This window comes from Littorina saxatilis, linkage group LG16 (assembly GCF_037325665.1).
Source record: "Littorina saxatilis isolate snail1 linkage group LG16, US_GU_Lsax_2.0, whole genome shotgun sequence".
NCBI lineage: Eukaryota > Metazoa > Mollusca > Gastropoda > Littorinimorpha > Littorinidae > Littorina > Littorina saxatilis.
The window spans coordinates 17,247,789-17,255,288 of NC_090260.1; the positions used below are offsets into that span (position 1 = coordinate 17,247,789).

Sequence of the window (7,500 nt, forward strand, 5' to 3'; positions counted from 1 at the left end):
AGAGAGAGAGAGAGAGAGAGAGAGAGAGAGAGAGAGAGAGAGAGAGAGAGAGAGAGAGAGAGAGAGAGAGAGAGAGAGAGATAGAGAGAGAGAGAGAGAGAGAGAGAGAGTACTCCGCTATCTAAGACCTACCAAATCAACGGAGCAATTAGTACAGCCCTGAGCAGCACAGTTGGTACAGGGGGTACAGTTCGCACGGCAGTCACACTCCCCTTGCCTGATGCACCGTGATTCCCTGCTGCACTGGCAGCACGCCTGAAAGGTTCGATGTGAGTGACCTCTTTTGTTGTGAGAATGTACGTGTTAAAACACAACACGATGGACAACACGTACAACACGATGGACAACACAATACGATGGACAACACAACACGATGGACAACACAACACGATGGACAACACAACACGATGGTCAACACAACACGATGGACAACACAACACGATGGACAACACAACACGATGGACAACACAACACGATGGACAACACAACATAATGGACAACACAACACGATGGACAACACGTACAACACGATGGACAACACGTACAACACGATGGACAACACAACATGATGGACAACACAACACGATGGACAACACGTACAACACGATGGACAACACAGCACGATGGACAACACAACACGATGGACAACACAACACGATGGACAACACAACACGATGGACAACACAACACGATGGACAACACAACATGATGGACAACACAACACGATGGACAACACAACACGATGGACAACACAACACGATGGACAACACAACACGATGGACAACACAACGTGATGGACAACACAACACGATGGACAACACAACACGATGGACAACACTATGGACAACACAACACGATGGACAACACAACACGATGGACAACACAACACGATGGACAACACAACACGATGGACAACACAACACGATGGACAACACAACATGATGGACAACACAACATGATGGACAACACAACACGATGGACAACACAACACGATGGACAACACAACACGATGGACAACACAACACGATGGACAACACAACACAACACGATGGACAACACAACACGATGGACAGCACAACACGATGGACAGCACAACATGATGGACAACACAACACGATGGACAACACAACACGATGGACAATACAACAAAATGGACAACACAACACGATGGACAACACGTACAACACGATGGACAACACAACACGATGGACAACACAACACGATGGACAACACGTACAACACGATGGACAACACAACACGATGCACAACACAACACGATGGACAACACAACAAAATGGAGGACACAATACGATGGACAACACAACACGATGGACAACACAACAAAATGGACAACACAATACGATAGACAACACAACACGATGGACAACACAACAAAATGGACAACACAATACGATGGACAACACAACACGATGGACAACATAACACGATGGACCACACAACACAATTGATAACACAACATGATGGACAATACAACAAGTTGAACAACATAACAAGGTGGACATCACAGCACGATGGACACCACAACGTGATGGACAACACAATACAATAAACAACACAACACAATGGACAACACAACACGATGGACAACACAGCACAATGGACCACACAACACGATGGACAACACAACACAATGGACAACACAACACAATGGACAACACAATACAACACGATGGACAACACAACACAATGGACAACACAACACGATGGACAACACAACACAATGGACAACACAACACAATGGACAACACAATACAACACGATGGACAACACAACACGATGGACAACACAACACAATGGACAACACAGCACGATGGACAACACAACACAATGGACAACACAACACAACACAATGGACAACACAATACAACACAATGGACAATACAATACAATACAATGGACAACACAACACAATGGACAACACAACACAATGGACAACACAACACAATGGACAACACAACACAATGGACAACACAACACAATGGACAACACAACACAACACAATGGACAACACAACACAATGGACAACACAATACAATGGACAACACAACACGATGGACAACACAACACAATGGACAACACAACACGATGGACAACACAACACAATGGACTACACAACACGATACGATGGACAACACAACACAACACGATGGACAACACAACACAACACGATGGACAACACAACACGATGGACAACATGCAACACGATGGACAACACAACACAATAAACAACACAACACAATGGACAACACAATACAACACAATGGACAACACAACACGATGGACAACACAACACAATGGACAACATGCAACACGATGGACACCACGGCTGACAACATAAAACTTTTAAAACAAGCAGCTGTAATTATTTCGTATTATATGCAATCATTGCAAGCGCCTGTTCTTTGTGCTGTCGTTTACCTGCCAGGTGAGACAGCTAGCACTCGTAGTTTTCGTGCGGCACGGTTTTCTCTAAATAATAGTGAAACGGGTGTATCTCAGGTGTGCTGTAGTGAGCAGTAAATTCAGTTGTGTGTCAGTTTTATTCATTCTTGCCGTAGCCGTTTACAGGGCTAGAAGTCTGCGTTCCAGACTGGAATCCGTTCTTCATTTGAACGTTACTTTTGCTTCCATAGAGCAAAAGGGAGCTGTCTTCATTTGACAGGGGAATTTCGCGTATGCTTTCATGCAACCAGGATGTGGTGCGTAATTCTTTTCTATTGTTTTCGGTGTAGTTTAGGCTGTTTGCGTGGTACATGTTTGTTGTTTCGTGTCTGTGCGTTATTATGTTCAGGCTAGTCAGTCAGGTATTTTGCTTAAAGAAGGTTAGTTTTATTAGTATTGTTAGTTATGTTAGTTATCAATTTTGAATATGGTCTGTGCATTATGATAACTTGTGTATGTAAAAAGACGGAAAGCTATTTTCGTGTTACATGTTTGCATAACTTCTGCCAATTATTAAACATGTAATGAATTGGTAGAACGTTCATAACATTATGAAGTATTTGTGCGAATGTGTGAGAGTCATAGAGGCTTTGTCCATTCTTTCCTGCATTGGGTTTGATATATGGGAACGGATAAGCGATGTGAGTTAACCATGGACTAAGAGCAATGCTAACCATTTCAGGTTGCGGTTTTCTTGCCGATGAGTGATGGAGATGATCCGCCAGCCCAGTCAAGCTAAGCCATTCTACTGTTGAGGGCTGCTATGGACTCGCTTCGCATGGAACTCGTTCTACAGCTGAGGGCTGCTATGGACTCGCTTCGCCAGGAACTCATTCTGCGCTCGTGACGTCATTCGTCTTCGGGGCATCTACACCCAGGATCTCGCTTCACTTCAAGTCACTGTCAGACCTGCTGGACGGTAACTCTTCCGCTAAATCCGTCCCCTAAAAATAACCCATGCAGGAAGTGTAATTTCAGTGTATGATGGAGTGATAGCAAGAGGGTGTGTTTGCGAGGTAGAGATTTGATGTGAGTGAATGAGAGTAATTAGAGTGTAAACGATAATTATCTTTGGCAAGGGATTGGGGTTATTTGATGTGTAAATGTGAGTTTTGAGTGCTTTGTTTTGTTCAAGAAACGTATAAACTTCATTTATTGTGATTTGTACCTTTTTACAGTTTGAGAGAGAGAAAATTCTGTGAGTTTGTGGATGACAGACTGCGCATATGTGTGTGCGCATATGTGTGTGTGACACACAACATGATGGACAACACAACACGATGGACAACATGCAACACGATGGACAACACAACACAATAAACAACACAACACAATGGACAACACAATACAACACAATGGACAACACAACACGATGGACAACACAACACAATGGACAACATGCAACACGATGGACACCACGGCTGACAACATAAAACTTTTAAAACGATGGACAACACACCACAGCTAAGAACACAGAATGATACACATCACAACACGGTGACAGCGGCCTACCAGACGTGGTTTCTTTGCAATGGATCCGCTGCCTCCCTGCTGACTCGCCATTGTGCTCGCCCTGTCTCACCTAAAACATCAACATCATGTTGCAATTAGAAAAGTAGTGTTGCCCGTGGCGATCCTTTAGCAACAGTTAGTGCACATGTTCATCTTAAAGGGGAGTAATCCTGTAGCAACAGTTAGTGCACATGTTCATCTTAAAGGGGAGTAATCCTAAGGCACTTTCGATTCGCCGTAATTTAGACACTCCAGCGACGAATTACATGAACGATTATCCATATCTAAATAGAATAACTGGTTGAATAAGTGTGAATAGTAAAGTAGATGTGATCAGGTCTGACTCTTCATGCAGAGTCAACACATTGTAACCATTTTCCATACACCAATCCACAGTTCCGCGGCCATTTTGGAATTGTACGTACGCAGATCGTTTTTCGAGTATTTTTTCCACTTCCACTTCCAGTTCCGTGGAATGTGCGCATGTGCATATTACTTTTTCGAGTACGTTCCGGAGATTTGAACGCATAGACTGATTCGCTGAAGAAAGTGCACTTTTGTAGTGATTTGCAAAATTGGGACCCCCATTTCCAAAGTCGGTAAACTACATTACTGCAAACAGTTACTGGGCAAGTTTATATGCCACTGAAATGGATTGAACTTAAGTTGACTCTGCAACTTTGATGGAAATGAACCGACGAGCACACTCGCCCTCTCTATCACCATGCTTTGCCGTGCAGACGATGCAAACGTTGCTCGTCGAAAACATCTCGACCAATCATAATCGCTTTAGGTATCACGTGGGTTTTCTTGTTTCTTCCATGTAGCGCTGGAACTGTTTGTTTGTTTGTTTTTTGGTGTGTTTTTTTTGGTCCTTACACCTGTTCCCCGTCCCTGCATTCGCTGCTCCATCCACATCTGAATTTCGTTCCGCTGCCAGACCTGTCGCTTTTACAGACGCTCCAGGGAGGGATGTCGGGTCGTTGCGGTAGGCTACCCTCGGAAGTTGACACTGCACTTCTGCTGAGTCATTTCGACGGTGTTCAGTAGTGGGTCTGTCCCGAGCTAACGGACTCAGCCCACTACCTACTATGCCCCCTACTAACGACATTGACTGCTAAGTCGCGGAGCCAGACTAAGTGAGCGTCCCCTCCAGAGAACAGACCGCCACCACGTCCCTCCGTCGACCCCCCAGAACGTCACACGTTGAAGACTGACAGCAGAAGTACTATTCAGGGAAGGATGGAACAGGAACAATGAGACCAAGGTCACCATGAGAGCTCCGGGCATGAAGGGCCACAAGAGCAAGGACATTTTATAATTTTGGATGATTAATGGGATGAGGATGATTATAATTATGATGCTATGGATTTCCAATTTGGTTTGAGACTACGTGACAGGGCAGCACTCTACGCTTACTGTCATAATATACTGTTCAAAAAAAAAACCGCATAGTTGCTACTTGCCAAATTTGTTTTGTTTTTCGAAAAGATTAACAGAAAATCCAATATTTAGATTATTTGTTTGAAATTTGGTATGGACACAGTTGAATGCACACACAGTTCATTTGCATCTTCAAATCAATCAGTCAATCAATACGATTGGGTGCCGAGGCTGTCAAGTCAGTAGGGGGTGTGACTGCCTTGAGCAGCAACAACTGCCCGGCACCTTCTGGGCATGGACTGGATCAGATGCCGGATATCTTGCTGTGGGATGGTGTCCCACTCCTCCTGAAGTGCCTGCAATAGATCGCGGTGATTTGCCGGCGCTTCTTCTCGCCTGCGCACACGTCTGTCCAATTCATCCCAGGGGTGTTCTATCGGGTTCATGTCTGGCGACATGGATGGCCAGGGAAGCACCTGGACATGGTGGTCGGTGAGGAACTGGGTGGTGAGTCGTGCTGTGTGCGGGCGAGCGTTGTCCTGCTGATATGGCATCCTGGTCAGCCAGAAGAGGAAGGGCGTGTGGGCGCAGAATTTCCTCCACGTATCGCTGGGCAGTTATGCGCCCTTGGACGTGCACCAGGGTGCTCCTTCCAGCGGTATTGATCGCCCCCCACACCATGACGCCTCCACCACCATGAACGGGTGCCTCATCCACACAGTTGGGCGCGTAACGTTCGTTTACTCTCCGGTAGACCCTCCTCCGACCATCATGTCGCTGGAGCAGGAAGTAGGACTCGTCGCTGAACCACACGTGTCTCCAGTGATTCCGGACGGTCCAGCGAAGGTGCTGGTTGCCCCACTGCACTCGGTTCTGGCGATGGCGGCGGGTGAGGACAGCTCCTCTCAAACCAGCTTCATGCAGGCGGTTCCGCACGGTCTGGTCCGATAATCTGTGTGGCCCGGGGAGAGCCTGGACAGAAGATGAGGCCGACAGGAAACGATGATTCCGGAGGTGGCGGAGCCGTACGAAGCGGTCGTGAGCAGCAGTTGTCGCCCTTGGTCTTCCCGCTCGTGGCAAGTCAGCAACGGAGCCAGTGGCTTGAAACCTGACCCACAGTCTACTGATGGTGCTCTGGGACACGTGGAAGTGCCTGGCGATTGCACTTTGACTTTGGCCTGCTTGTAAACGACCCAATGCAATTTGGCGGTCTTCTCTGCTCAATCGGGCCATCTTTCGTCGCTGAATTGTCGTCTGATTTCTTTGTGGCGAACAATCCGCTTTTATGGGTTTTGGAAGACATGGTGAGAGCTCAATATTCCCCGAGTTTCACGAGATTACACTGAAGCATGACGAGTGGTCATGCCAAATGAGCAATTTTGACATTGTAGCCACTGATAACGCATGCGTCACGTGCAGAGCTCACTTGTGGCAATGGACGAAAGGTCGACGACCAGAAAAACATTTTCTGCAGTTTGGTGGATATCCTTGTAGCCATATAACTAAATTAACCAAATATTACAAGCTATGCGTTTCTTTTTTTGAACAGTATATATCCTGGTGTCAACCAGGCCCGAGAACTGCCGCACCTGCGGTGTTGGTCAGGTAAACAGAACCTGAGCACCCTCAAAGTCGCATTCGTTAAGTGAATGACACTCGGCTGTGTGATTCCAGCCTTCCCATAGGAACCATAGCACTTCCACTCTGGGTAGGAGCCAACCGTAGCCCGAAAAACCCACATGACCCTGATGGGATTCGAACCCACGACCTCCCGGCCCGCAGCCCGATGCGCTAACCACTGCGCTACGGGGGCCGGTGCGCTGGAACTGTTAACTGGTGTATTGTAATTCAGAAACGCTGGGTTTAGAACGAAGCACATTCTGTGATTGGTGTTCAATTCTTGATGAACACCAACAATCACATGTTGAATACAAACAAGCAAACAAACAAACAAACAAATACATGCTTAGGAGGCGCATTTATACACGTTTAATCAGTCTTTGTTATATAGTGGTGAGAGTAATTTGTAAGTGCCCGGTACTGTAGCATTAGCAAAACAGCGAGACCATAGTTGATGCGAAGAGGTGATATCAATCACATGACGTAAATGGATGTACGTGGGATTTCTTTTGAAAAAGTGAG

At 46.2% G+C, this 7,500-nt stretch overlaps 1 protein-coding gene and 1 long non-coding RNA gene across 2 annotated transcripts in view; one reads left to right on the forward strand and one right to left on the reverse strand.

Moving 5' to 3' along the window:
* LOC138950551 (uncharacterized) overlaps window positions 1-7,500 on the forward strand; it is a 149,867-nt gene that overhangs the window by 15,704 nt on the left and 126,663 nt on the right. The gene's annotated exons all lie outside the window — the stretch shown is intronic.
* LOC138950560 (uncharacterized) overlaps window positions 24-7,500 on the reverse strand; it is a 173,662-nt gene continuing 166,185 nt past the window's right edge. The window contains exons 2-3 of the long non-coding RNA XR_011450722.1: window positions 3,976-4,045; window positions 24-255 (exon numbers count right to left, since the gene is read on the reverse strand). This is a non-coding gene — a long non-coding RNA (uncharacterized lncRNA). The remainder of the gene's footprint in view (window positions 256-3,975; window positions 4,046-7,500) is intronic.